Raw genomic sequence first — 15904 nt, forward strand, 5'->3', positions numbered from 1 at the left:
AATAATTTAAAGTGAACTATCTAAAAAGGTCTCATACAGTTGATTCCTATACTAAAAAAAAGAAAAGTAACTGATGCTTGTTAACGTAATATGTTCTTTGGTGTAGACAGTTTTGATGAGTGTTAGTAGAACAGATATTTATTTGTTAACACTCATCAATAAGTATATGTGTCAACTAATTGGTATTTGATTTTTATGAGTTTAATTTTTAGTGCAAATACTATTTTCTTGCTATATTTACTAGATTAAATTAAAACTTTCTATTGACTGTAAATAAATTGTTTTTTTTTACTAAAAATAAATTAGCATGTAACATTCAGTAAATAAATTTATCTATCAATATTTTATTTATTTTAAGCGCATAAAATTTTATAATTAGACTCAGTTTATTTTAACTTGTTATGAAGACAGTCTAAATCAATCTTATTTTCAATTAAATCTTAAGTATTTTCTATATGGATAGGTACTATATACTATTCAAATATGTTTCAGTTTTCATATACATTCAGTGATAGTTAAAATAAAAACAAAACAATTAACTAAAATAAGTATTTATCGCATACAAACACAGTTAGAAGACAATAACGAAAAACTAAACAATCAAATAAAGTTCTCCATTCACACAATCGTGCTTTTAAATCATTGGGACCTTGAGGCAGCTGAATCTCTGAAAGTTTTTTATCTCCAATGAAGTTTTGAATGTAAAAAGATCGTTTTGCACATCATACTTGTGTAAATTAACTTTGTTGTTTTTCTCATTGAGAAAAAAAATGTTGTTACCAATGGCAACTACCCGGTTTGGATTGTCAAGTCTATTACTATAAAACTCTGGTTTTGATATTCTTACCCATTTTGGAAGAGTGTTAATATACGTGAATTTTCTTGTGATACTATCAAATACTTCTGAATAGTGACTACTACCTCCAATCATAAACATCTTGTTACTGACACTAATTGCAGAATGGTTATATCTTGGTGATAACATATCAGGAAAATAAGACCATTTATTTTCATGAAAATCATAACTCTCAATGGAATAGAGATTTATAATACTATAACGTGCAGTTTGTTTTATCCTACTACTGCCTGGAAAAGGAATGTTTGGAATATTTTTTCTTCTTGAACCCCCTGAAACAACTGTTTTGCCTTCAAAAACTGTACATGCTGATCCTTCCCTTCTTTCCATTATAGATGCAATAGAAGTCCACTTGTTACTATCTTCGTTATAAAACCAAGAAGGCCTTTTGTACCATGTTCCATTAATGATAAAAACTTTTTGCATGAAAGAACACATTTCATAGTCTAGGTTTTTTTCTTCTAATAAATGTAACTTGGTGCAGGTTTTTGTAGAAAACGAATATTTTACAACAGACAAATTATTGTAATGTTCAAACTTACCTGCAAAATAAGCCGTAGAACCACTAACAATTGCTTTACAATTGTATTTCGGTATAGGTAGACTAGGAAGATACATTTTTGTATCAAAGTTGTTCAACAAAAAATGCTTATGATTTGATACATCTCCGCTATAATTGACTTCACTGAACACACCAATACTAAATTCTTCCTGATCACAATATCTATTTTGATACAAAACAGGAAACTGATCACTCAATTTTTTGCCAAGATTTTTGAAACTAGATACCATTTTTAAATATACTGTTGATGAAACTTATATATATAAATAGGGTTTTTTTTGTTGACTTTAATAGTCTATTAATAACAACTATAAGTTAATTTTATAGAAATCAATTTAGTAAGTAAAATAAAAATTGAAAACATTCTTTTAATTCTACTCAAATAGATTATTCATTTAAGTAAATTATTATTTGCTTAGGTTAAAAAAACTAAATTATTTACTAATATTTTAAATTCAATTTTTTTTTTTCAATTTTTTAACCTAGATTTTCTTAAACAGCCTACTAATAAAATAACTCTAGATTGAATAATCTATTACCAACTGTTTGATAAAAAAATTAAATGTTTTATTGTTAATTAAGAAAATATTTATTGATGTAAATAAATTATAGTAAATATTGATATTTATAATAAATTATTTCTAAACAGCCTACAAATAAATTAAAATGTTCACAAAAACGTTTGAAACAACCAATCATTTTGACTTAAGTATAGTTAAGCTAAAAAAAAAGTGTAGTAATAATGTTTTATAATAAACGAAAAAAGATAACAAAGGATATCTTTAGAATGCAACTATATTTAATGTAAAAATAAATGAATAGAAAAACAAACTGCTTATATAGTTTTTTCCTTAATAGTTTTTGATTACCAAAATCAAAAACGAAAAAAGAAATCTTTTCTTTAAACAATTTTTTATAATAACTTCTATTGCGACAAAAAAAATCACATGTAACTTTTATTCACTAGTTTAGTGTTTAAATAAGTTATGTTTTACTGTGAAATTAAACATAAATTACTGTACTGGCTTTAAACCAAAAAATAAAACAGTCACAAAACTTAGATAGATAAAAAGTCAAATAGAAGATTATATTTGCAATTGGTTATAGTAATAAAATAACAGTTTCATCTTTTTAAATTTGTAAAAGTTTAAGAAATTTCACATTTTTTTTTTATTACCTCAACTAAAATTTAATAGTCGTTAAAAATAATATAATCGTAAATGTGTTATAAAATGCTTGAGATTAGATCAAAACACACAAATAATATTTAAATGTATAAAAGACTGATGAGAACTATTTGTCGAACTGTTTGTGCTTTTGTACTCTGTGATTTTGTACTTTGCTTAATTGTTGGTCTTTTTAAATTTTAATAAAAGAAAAAAAAAATTTGTTTTACTACTGAAACAAACAATTTTTTTTTTTCATCGTATAAAGTATATAATTGGTATTTTTCAAAATAAGACATTTTTTGAAGCTTTTACCATAACTTTAAAAGCCCTTTATTCTAAAAATTTCAAAAAGTTAAAAATGTTAATAACATAAAGTAAGATTAAACCTTGCGTTTAGTTTACAAAAACTTTTACACGGTAATTATGCAAGTTATATAGCATTTTCGTATTTGCTTTTTAGTACTGTTTGCCATAATGCAGACTGCAAAAACTGATCTATCGTGGTATTTAAAACAGATTCTTTATTTATCATAAGAGCTTGTTTATATATTTACCATACTCTTTGCAATTGATGTTGTTCTTTTTTTCTTAATATCTAAAGCTATTTAGGTTTTTTAAGATTTAAATTTCAACAAACCTAAAGTTGCAAAATTTCATTTCGTTTTTTAAATAAATACACAATTTTTAGCTTACAATAATTGCCATACCCAAAAGGCAAGTGTTGTTGCTATTTAAAACACGTTTTAAGTTTATGAATATTGTAACACTAAAAAAAATAATAATAATAAATTTCTTCCTAAACTTTGCTTAAACAAATTTAAAGTGTCAAATTTCAAATATTAAAATGCAAACATAGAAGTTAATTTGTTAATTTTTAAGTTAAGTAAATAAGAAGACGATCGTCTTTGTCTTTAACTCTTTTTTTTTTCCAAAGTTAGTTAGTTAAATTTTCAATCAATTATTTTTTACTACTTTTTTACTTATAAACTTATTTTTATGTTATTATATTTCTAACTAATAACCGTATATAGACTTGATAAAGTATCACTTGTGTTCAGCAATAAAAATGCTGAACGAATTCCATGTTCAGCAATTTGTCCATTCCCTATAGGCATTAAGATTTTTTTATTAAGTAGCTTATTTATTTAGTTTTTTTTTCATAACTAAAATTCGAATAAAGTTAGACTGCACAAAACGGTAGCTTACTATACACAATAAGTATATAGTATAATTATTATGACTAGCTCAAGTTAGAATCTTTTTGATAACATATATTAACAGTTTATAAAGTCCCTGTAAATCGTTTCTTTTTCAAACTTTTTAGTATACAACTTATCACTTTGAAAATATAAAATAGTTGAAACTAAAAAATAACAAAATAATTAAAGTTTCCATAGTTTCCAAACTGTCTTTAATGCAACTTATTTGAATTAGTTGGAACCGCTCGATTCCCACTAACTTTTTATTTTTATTTTACAATCATTAAAACCCTTGGTCGTTCGCGGTTCTCGAGTTTGATTGAGTTGGAATTGTACGCGGTTGGAACTAAGTGGTTTCCATTACAAACAGTTTTATGATTGTCGTAATTTAAAGAAAGTATTAATTTCAGATACTTGGCATAGTAGCTTATGTAACGTAACATTTATGCTAGATCCCTGAAATTTTAAACAATCATTATTAAAGAAAAGTACAAAATGTGTAAATTTTAAAAACAACAAAGTTTGGAATAATTATAACTAATCTCTTACTTATCGAAACTCACAATTTGAAGTTACAAGTGTTAGAAATGGCTTTGTCATGAGTGTCCAACTTATTAAAATAAAGCTGTTAAGAGTTTTAATTTAAGTTAAGTTGATGGATCATAATTGGTAACAAATATGTTTAAATCAATAGCTAATTTATTAGAATATTTTTTCAGATACTAAGCATACATGCTTATGTGACGTAACAATATGTAAAATGTTTAAAATACCCATGCAGTTAACAAGTCTTCAGAAGCTAGCATGATTTGAATACTCAAAGAATAGTGGTAAATTAAGATTTTCAAATCTTCTTGGTATGTCAAGTCAACCGTTAATTGTGATTTTTTTTTACTTACTTATAGCAATAAAATGAGTTTATATAAAAGCTTTGTGATTTTTTAATTTAAAATTATATACATTTAATTGGAACCGTTCAGTTCCAACCCGCGCACAGTTCCCACTCGATCACTTCCCATTTGAATCAATTCTCACCAAATCAGTTTTGCACATCAGTTTTACACAGCATCACTTTTGCTTGGAGAGTTATTTTTTCATAGCGTCAGTTTTGCATAGTTGTCAATTTTCCACGAGCTATTACTTTTTTATGATTGCACTTTGCACAAAGCGTTCTGTTTGCGTGGCATCATTTTTAATGGTGCCATATTTTGCGCCAATCGTCACTTTGACTCGAAAGAAAAATTATAAAACTAAGCTGATGTAATTTATCTAAATACTTTAAAAAAAACTTAAGTTGCATTAAATGTAAATTTAACCCGTTTAAATATTAATTTCGTATTAGTGTAAAACTGAACTTAAACATAAATTGAAACAACTTGGACATAAAATTAAAACAAATCTAAATACAACTAAATGCTATTTGAAAATTATTTTAATTAAAGTAAAAAATTAGGTATTATAATATTGCAGAGGTTTAAGGAAACAAATTATAAAATTTAAGTTTTTTTTTTTTTAACCAACTTTTATATTTTTACTTTGGAGTTCATTGTCTTTATTTTACTAAGTCCGAATATCCACACTTAATTACAAGCTATCAAAGCAAAAAAAGAATTTAAAAGAATGTCTGATAGCAAAATAACTTTCAAAGACAAGTTAATTGATGACATTAAAGCAAAAATTTTTTTTTCTTGAAACTTAACTTACAAAAAGCTTATATAAAGGTTACAAAAAGCTTATATAACTCTAAAAGACCTGAACTAGGTTAATCGAAAGGTCTTTTTTAAACTACAATTTATATTTAATTTAGTGCAAAATTTTAGGATACCATCTTTAAACTTATCATTAGTCGTTAATATATGACAAGAATGAAAGTTAAATGTCAGTATTCAGTAAATTCAAGAAATTTTGAGTACTCAAAAAGATCGAGTATAAGTTGTTATTAATATTCAAAACTCTTTATTGAAATTAATCACGGTTTGTTTAAAAAAAAAAACTATAATTTTTTTAAGAAGTTACTAAACATAAAAGTTTGTAAGTATAATGTCTTTTATTGAATAATAAGATAACTAGTTGTAACTAGAGCAACTAAAAGAAGCTAACGGGATAGGTAAACTTGGACCTTTTGACCAAACATCGTTTTCAATGTCATAAACCTCCACGGAATCACTCATTTGATTTCCGTTCAAAAAACCCCCGAAGACGAAAATCTTGTTACCAAGTACACTGCATCCAAAGAACGAGCGTGCTAGGTTCATTTCAGCTACACAAGTGAACTGATTCGTCACGCTTGAGTAAACTTCAACTGAACATGTTTCTTTATTCATATCAATACCGCCGATGACAAATATTTTTTTGTCGTGAACCACAGCCCTGTGACCGCTTCGTTTTTGAAGTAGCCTGGCGTCAGCTGCTGTCCATTTGTTCTCACCTAAATCGTACGTCTCAACCGTGTCCAGTAGATTCATGTTCGAACCACCACCGATTGCCCACACTTTATCTTGGTAATATGTCAACGCGAACGCCATTCTACTTGTGTTCATGCTGCAAACTTCGGTCAATTCGCCACTTTCCGCGCTGTAAACTTCACAATTCGCGGAACTTTCCATCTTCTTATGAGCTCCTCCGGCCATAAAAATGCAACCGGCAAATGAGCACATCCCAAAAAGTTTTCTTCCGTTACGCATTGGTGGAACTGTCAACTTCTGACCAACTGATATGACCTCATTATCGGATGATGTGCTGTCATTCCTAATACCTCCGAATAAATAAATGTTACCACCAATAGTAGTAGATTGATGATTGAACCTTGAAGAACTTAGTTTTGAGTGAAAATTATAAGTGTTTGTTTTGAAATCAAATATGTAAACAGCATTACTGTCTATGTAAGGTTCTGATCCGCTCTGTGATTTTGTTGTTAATCCACCAGTTATTACTATACTGTTTCTATCATCAATACTTTGTATATTATGCACATCATCAATATTTTTTGTCTTTTTTTCTGTTTATTTTAAATTATGTTTTATCATGTAGTTCAATGTTGATCTCAAATAAAGAAAAAAATATCAAATTGTTCTTAAATTATTTCATTAGTTGTTATCACTCTTTTTGAGTTAATGCTTTATAGTATTTCTATATTTGTATAAAACATATACAAAATCTAGAACAGTAATGATGTGATACTTAAACTTTTTAAATCGTCCTTAAATATGTCAATTAATCTTTATGATTTTTTGTCGTTACCTTAACTCGATATAAAAGTTGTTATACTTCAAGAGAAATCGAATTTTATGATTATTTACTCATAATATTCTTCTTTAGCAAACACGTTGAATATAAACTAAATAAAATAAACTTGAGTTTATAGTCAACTTGTTTGCTATAGAAGAATTTAAAAGTACTTCAAACGATATAATGAGTACAAAATGAAATATTTGTTGATTTTTTATTAAGTACAATAGTTTTTAGATATGGTAATGAAATTTTTAAAAAGGATCAAAAAATAAAACTAAACTAGTTACTGTAAACAAACCATTGAGCTGGTCATTTTCTTCTTTTGTTAACTTTTTCTTTCTTTCATCTTTAAAGTGGTCAACTTTTACAGTTTTCTTTAAGCTTTTTATACTATTCAGTTTTGCTAAGATATTTTTATTGTGTATCTGCAACACTTTATAGTTTTCTTTTAAACATTCAGTATCTTTTTGAGCGTTCTTCAGAGAAGCTTTAAATGTTGTCAGGTCAAACTGAAATTTTTTGTTTTGTTCTTTTAGAAAAATGTTCTCCTTCCCAAACTTGATTATCTTTTCATTTATTAACTTAAAAGTTTTATTTTCGCAATTGCTCATGTCATTGAGGTTTTCTTTTACTTCGTGTAAAATACTCTTTTTTGGATATTTATCGAGTAAACTTATCTTCAGTTTGTCATCGAAACTTTGCAGTTTATTGTTCTTTCCATCAAAGTCATTTTCGTTACTGTTATTGAAGTCTGTGAAAACTGTTTTGGAAAAATAGAAAATATATTAATAATCAAAAGTCATTTTAAGCACAAAAAACTTCCTTACTTATAAAAATATTATTGTTAATATTATAAACAAAAACATCTATTATATATCATTAGTAATCAATAAATAGGTGTGAGGTACTAAAAGCATGTTAAGTAAAAACTAAAAACAAGTATTTTTTATATAAATTACAAAATCTATTAAACCTTTGTTTTCAAAAGATTCTAAACATCTGGAACAGTCATCATTACAAGAATAATAAGTTTCATCGCTACAACAACTATCACTACATGAATCATTAAAGTTTTCGCAAGAAAGATTGTCATTACGATAATCTTTCTGAATTTGCTTTTCATACTTGACATTTAACATTTCGGGTACGTTTTCATTGCCATTATCAAATTTTCTTATTTCAGCTAACAAGGTATTGTTCTCTGATGTGATTAGTTCGCTTTTTATTTTCAAGTCTTTAATATCTTTTTGGAAGCATTGTAGAAACACTTTAACACTTTTAAGGTTGTTTTGATAACTTGTATTAGTTTCTTTTAGACTTGTGTTTTCTTTGTCTAGTTTCTTAATCATATTTAGAAATATTTCTCTTTTTTCTCTTTCGTAGTCTAAAATTTCTTTGATAAATTCTTTTGTATCATTTGAACAGCAACTATAATTAAGTTCTTTATAGACATTTGGGAATATGGTCTTTACAACGTTAATGTTTTCAGCATTACATGTTGGACACCTTTTGTTAATCTGCATTGCACTTTCTAAACAAGATTTATGGTAAACGTGACCACATTGCGTAACAGAAACATCAGTGTTTACTGAAAACAAATTATCTAAACATATACCGCATTCAAAATCCATTTTGTTTGATTTTTTAATATATTTCCTTAAAAAATATTAATTTGTTAAAAATAAAGCTTTTCATTTTATTTTAAATTTAAAATACTAGAGGTTAAAGTATTTATTTAAAAATAATGTATTTATTTTACATATCTTCTTATATTGGCTAAGCAGAATTCAAGACTACTTTAAATGCACTAATCAAAGATAAAAATAATGTTAAACTACAAATATAACATATACTATTCTATTCAATCAAGGTTTCCCAATTTGTTTTTTTTAATTACTCTTTTTATAGATTTCATAAAAAACTACTATTAAAAACGCATAAGACCTTTTTTTTTATCTTCATTATCAACTCCAAATATCTGGTGTTAGTGTGTAAGTTTCAAGTTTTGACCTTGTGGCTATCCCTTATACAGCTTTTGTCTCCCTAAATTTCATAAATTTTTTCTTTGAAATCTAGTATAAGTTTCAACGTTACCTTTTAAAATCGCCCATGACCAGTTTATTATTGCTTTTGATCATCAATTTCAGAATGCCAAGTTTAAATCTCAATTTATGACCGCATAGACCCCCCTTTATCATCTTTGCTGCTCATGGCCCCCAAAATTTCTATAATGGCTTCGAAGGGGGCAACTTGGCCTAGTTTGGGAAACCCTGTATTAAATTCTTAAAAGTTGGGAATAATTTTAAAAACTGAATAGTGTTGAAAACTAACTTATGGTGTAAGGTTATAGTTTAGTGTATAACACACTAAAAACCATAACTAAATGATATTTAAAGACATTCTATTCTATGCTACCTGTAAAAGCTAGGAATGACTTTTGATGGTTATGTTTATATATTTAAGAACATACCAAACAATAAAAAATAAAGGATGTAATACTTTAGAAAATATTGTTAATTTTGTCAAAACTTTTACACAAAAGTTAAATCTAATAGGAATATACTATTAACTATAACAATGTTTAATTAAATTAAGAACTATCTGCTTGGAATTAAACTAAAAAATCAATTTAAACTAACAAACATTAATTAAAAAAGAACTTTACAATGAACAATATAATAACAAAAAAGTTCAGTTATGGAACTAATCTCGAAGCTCTTGACTGACTAGAATATCACTGCAATCACACTGTGGCTAGTTTTTATAGCTATATCTTAAAAATGTAAACTTTTTTCAGATCAACTTGCTTTCTGGTTGAATGGTTTTATAATATTTGATGTTCAACTAACATGTTACAGTTAAACAAGTATTCCATTAGACTTCCTCTTCCTCTTATTTTCAAATAGAATCTCACTCTAAACTTACTCTTCCTTTTTGCTAGAAGAGAATCACATTTTACTCTTCTTCATTCTTTTTCCTAGGGACAATGAAGAAAAAAAGTAATTTTTATTAACAAACAATGCAAATCCCCTAGTTCCAAAATGTTACACTAAAAGTTACAGCTAAAAGAAAATAGAAAACTATATAGTATAAAAATGTTCAATCAGTTTTAAAACAGGGTTACCAGATGTTTTTGGATTATTTTTTTCCAGGTTTAAAAAAAATTTTTCGTGGTTTTCAAATAATATTTTCCAGGTTTATAAAACTGCACGTTTACGGGTCTATTTTTAATTTAAAACTTAATTTAGGTAAAAAATATTTTAAAGTTTATTGAAATGTGTTTATTATTAAAAAACATTTTTTAAGATGCACAAAATTATTATCTATAAGATACAATTTATGTGTCAAATAGAAATTTTACTATTTTAGTTGTAAAAATAGCTTAGTATTACAGGTTTGTTTAGCAAAAATTGTCATATTTTAGATTTTTCTAGGATTCTAGTTTTTTTGGAAACCCTGTTAAAACTAATTAAATAAAAAACATCTAGTAGACAAATATAAAAAAAAATATCAAAAGATGGTATTTAAGCTCTCACATGAAAAAAAAATAATAGCACACAGTTTCTCAAAGAAAAAAATCAGAGTATTAATTTAAAAATTTTCAAGTTGTTAGACCAAGAAATAAAATCAACATTATTTTAAAATCAACTTTTTCAACTAGAAATATCACTTAATTGTCATGCCTATGCAAACCCCTATGATACAAGTTCCTAAATATTTTCTAGATGTATTGGTCATTGCTTCTTATTTATTAATAAGTAATGTCTTTTTCTATAATGCTAATAAGATTTAAGAGTCTAATATATATTTAATATGACTTCTTACGATTTAAAATTGGTCACCATTTTTATGACTTATTTGTACTCATATATTGTCAATATATCTTAACTATTTGGACTTATATTTTATCAGTTCTATTTTGACTTTGTGGACTAGATTTTGTTAGTTCTATAGTGACTTTGTAGAATTAAGATATGTAAGTTTTAATTTGACTTAGTGGTCTTAAAGTTTGTCAATTTTATAATTAAGTTTTGGACTTATATTTTCTCAGTTCTATTTTGACTTTGTGGATTTAAACTTTTTCAATTTTATGGTGACTTTTTAGACTTAGAATTTGTGAGTTCAATAGTCACTTTGTTGACTTGAAATTTATTAGCTGTATAGTAGTTTTATAACTGTGACTATACCCTTTGTTGTTTACAGTATAATAAACCTATTAAAAAAATAAATTTTATTAATTTAAGACTTAAAATAACAATATTAAAATTATTGATTACCAAAGCTTTTGTAGGTTTAAATTTTTATACAAATATTTCAACTAAACTTAGGAAAATAATCAAAATTTTACATGAATTTGAATACTTAACAATCGAGCAAGTAAGTTCATTGTTTTAAATTGAGAATAAGTAGTTGTTTAAGTCTTATAATGTAATTTGATAATTTATTTTGTTTATGCTTCATTATATAGGTTTTTTATTTATGCTTATTTTAATAGTGAAATACAATTTACTTTTGCATTCTAAATATAATTAAGTAATTAAAACAAAATTTTATATACTTAATGGATATAATAAGGTTATTACAAATTAGTACTAAAGTTTCTTACTATTAGATTTATAAGTATATTGAATATTACTTAATAACTAATTAGTGTTTTTTCATCACTATAATTTCTTTCCTAGTAAATAACTTTTTATTACTTTCCCCATTTACAAATATAATAAAATTGTCAGAGGTAAGGATAAAAAATAATCATTAAAAGTTTTGATTGAATACTTTTGTCTTTCAGTTTAATTGTTTGACTTAAAGTTATTTATTTTGTAAGGAAGTGGTTGCAACTAAACTATGGATATTATTTTAAAATTAAATCTCATAATTTTTTTAATTATTATAAGTTTTGTTAAAACTCAGACTTTCTTTAATTCACAACTCTGCATAGTTTTAGTATACTTTATAAATTTATACTTAAAAAACCTAGAGTTAAAATCCTGGCTTTTGAGAATTTATAAGAAAATCTTTAAATCTTTTTGAACAAAATTTATTATAAATCCTGAAATTTTAAGATTTTTTTACAAGCTAAGTAGTAAAACTTTGATTTGACTGAAAAAATATTCCTAATGTTATCACCTAAATTTTATTATATGAAAAACACATTTAAAGTAGCTTTACATGATCATTTTAATTTGTAAATACTATTTAACACAGTTAATATCATAAGTTTTTTTTTTAATCTAAGAAGAGAAGAGTAAATGTATACTTTCTTAGATCTGGAAGAAGTTAAAAATATCTTATATAAGTTCTTAAAATGAAAAGGGCATCATAATTATATTGCTAAAAGTATAAGAAAGTTTAGCTATTTATTTTTAGTGTTAATTACATTAATAGCAAGGCTTCTAGTTGATTTTTACTCTGTTTATTCAAAGTAACTCATCAAATATTTGAGTTAATTTATAAGAGTTTCATAGGTTCAGGGTTGCTACTTTTTTTGGTATTCTCAGAATAACTCTTAATGTTTAGGATTTTGTTGTAAAACTCAAGCTAGTTTAGTTGTTTTTTTTTTGTTAATTCCAGGCTAGATTTTGGCTTTAAACAGGGTTGTTACACACCTTGAATACTCGGAAAAACTCAGATAATTTTGAAATGCTAAAAAATCTCAGGATGGTTAGGGTACCTTAAAAATTTTTACTCATTTATTTGTTTTAATTTTGGATGAGTCGAGATAGTTTTGAGAATTCTCAAAAATTTCAGGACATATTTTTCTAGTTTTAGAATGAAATATAGTGGATCAGTTTCAAAAAGTTCTTGTTACATACACACAACTTTGTTCAACAAAATGATTTTTATTAAATTTGAAATGATTATTCAAAATCTCTATACCTTAATCTCTTAACCTCTTAATGTTTACTTTATTTAGAAATAGTATTAAAATTATGTTTTAAATTTTAAATTATAATTTATCGAGATTTAAATTTTAATTAAACTGTTTAATTAAAGTTGAAGTACAAATAAGCATTCTAGTGCGTAATTTATGAGGTTAGATTAAAGATATTCAATAAAAAAAACATTTCCAATTATATTTAAAGTTGTTAACATATTTATACAAAATTATTTACAATTATTGTTTTTTAATCTCAACTGATTTACAACTTTAATTCTAATTTAGAAAAAACAGTATTTTTTAATTTTAGTAAATACCTAATGCAGAAGAATACATAAACAGCCTTTTTTTCAATTATCTGAAGAAAAAACTACATGAGGTGTTAATAGTATGCCCTAGAAGCAAAAAAAAAATGCTTTATTGAAAGGAATGTTAAATTTAACATTTTTTTTAAACTTTTTATAGTTATAATACTATTATTTTCAACTATTTAAAAGTGTTTAAAAAATAATTCTTTTAATTTTCATCAAAAACGTATATTCTTGCGAGGGGTTAGTTTGCAAAGTTATTTTTTTACAACTAAAAAAAAACATTTAAAGCCTCAGGTTCAAAATAGAAATTAGAGAATTTTGGACAGGGATTTATTACTGCTTTTTAGGATGTTTAGTGATTACCCTAAACATAGGAAAATATTTAAAAGTGTTAAGGCCATTGGTGGTTAAGTATTTTTTTGATTAGTGACACTGCCTAGTATATGAAAGCTGAGAGCAAAAATAATATTTTTTAAGAGAGCTTAATCTTAAAAATATTTTGAATTTTTCTTAATTTTTTTTTTGAAATACCAATAATTTTGAACAAAAATCACTAAGAAACGGAAGTTATAAATAATTTTTACTCGCAAAATATTAATATTTAGGCTAGATACAATAAATTTACTTATCAATATATTTTTTTAAGACTTTGTTTTACAAATTAAGTTTCGGTCAAAATCCTAGTCAGTGGTCAAATAAACCTAAACAGATATGTAACATTCATGGAAAATAGCATTTAGACAGTTAAATAAAAACAATTTTTTCTTAAAACTTTTACTTAAAAGCAAAACAATCTAAATTTTAATATTAAGATTTTATATTTATTTAAGCACTAACGAGGTTTTTGAACGAAAATTAGTTTTTAAATAAATGCATTAAAAATATATTCATTATTTCTCCTCTAGTAGTTAGGATCTCTTCATTTGTTTTCTAAAAATCAAAACATAGAATATTAAATAACATAATTTTGTATTATTAAGATCTTTTCATAATACCCATTTGAAAAATCATAACAGTATTTTTCAATACTTATGTACCATTTTAGACCTCAATTTCTGTTTTGTTTGAAAAATGTTTTTTATTATAAAGACTTAGGCTTACTTGTAAACTTAGATTAATCTCAAGATAATTTAGATTAAAAAAAAATAAATTGGTTGTTATAAAGATTTGAATTTTTTTTTTTTTTTCTATAAATATTAAGTATAAATTTGCTGTTTTCTAGAATGTTTTAAAATTTTCTAGTTTAAATAACAATATCTTTAATAACTATTATTATTTATCCTGAGATTGTAGTTTGTTTTAAATCAAACAATGGAAAGTTCTCAATTTAAGTAAAGATTATTAACATTTTTTTATTCTACTGTTTTATATAGACAAATTAATGTATAAGAGTGACAAATTGATTTTTTAATGGTCAACTGTAAATTAATAAATACATAACAATAATTAATTCAGTTTTGATCCTTACTACATTTTTTTTTAGTTTTAGGATAATTTTAATCTTATTTTATTCAGATTTAAAAAAGAGGCAGCCTTCAAATATATAAAATGATATTATGAGTTTTCAATAATCTCCAAGAACAAGATATTTGCATTAAAAAATTATTAAATTTATTTTTATGAATTTTTCCACAAAAAGTCAAGGCTTACGACTATAAATAGTATCATAAGCAGCTTACCACAAGATTAGTTATTAATTAATAAATTAAAATAAATAAATAAAATACATAAACAGATAGTAAAGACTTTTCTCATTATACAAAATTTTTTATTAGATCTGCAATGACTTCCTTATCTAATTAAAAGGTTAAAACTGTAATACATTAATTAAAAAAGTTTCAAGTATCTTATAATAAGAAAATAAAAGATACTAAAATCTTAAATTAACATCAATATTCTTATTTTTAGGTAATAATTCCTTTTCTATGGTTTTTCTTTCTTGAACACCTTTAAATCAAATACTTAGTTTTTGTAGTTAAATGGTTTTTTTAGTTAATTAATGCAAAAAGTATCTAATTTCTAAACTTTTTTATTTCTGCACTTTAGCTAAATTTATAAATTGTTTATATTAAATATTATCATTTTTAATCATAACATATATTCGAAATATACTCCAATTTAAATCATTATTATTTTTTATATATATATATACTTCTCTATAGAAATCATTTTTCAACTATCCTAACAGTTATATATTTAAGTTTTTTGAACAATAATTTTTTTAAATAGTTTTACTACAACATATCTAATTTTAACATATTACATACAAGCTCCCAATAAAATTAGTTAATTTTAAATACTATCGTTTTTTATCATAAAAGTGACCCAATAAACTTTTTTAACTCAACAAAATTATCCACAACATATCTAAAATATTGATATAAAAAAGCCTAAAATTCTTCAGTTTGTTATTATCCTAATTTTATTTTGTTTAAAATCTTTTGTAGTATTAAAAATTTTATTTTGATTTTTTCTTAATAATTATAAAGTTCTTTCAATTATTCAGAATTTAATGAATACAAGCTTAGACATTTTTTTTAAGTGTTTTACTTTATGCTAAGTTTTAACAAATTCTTAGTATTTTCAAACACAAGAAACTATTATTTTCAGCTTTGTAAGTAAACATTGAAAGTTTTTAGTCATGTTGAAATTAGTAGATGTATTCAATTCAAGAGAAACGCTCAAAAAAGATTTGATG

Source organism: Thalia democratica, unplaced genomic scaffold (genome assembly GCF_965202585.1).
Source record: "Thalia democratica unplaced genomic scaffold, ktThaDemo2.hap1.1 HAP1_SCAFFOLD_199, whole genome shotgun sequence".
Lineage (NCBI taxonomy): Eukaryota > Metazoa > Chordata > Thaliacea > Salpida > Salpidae > Thalia > Thalia democratica.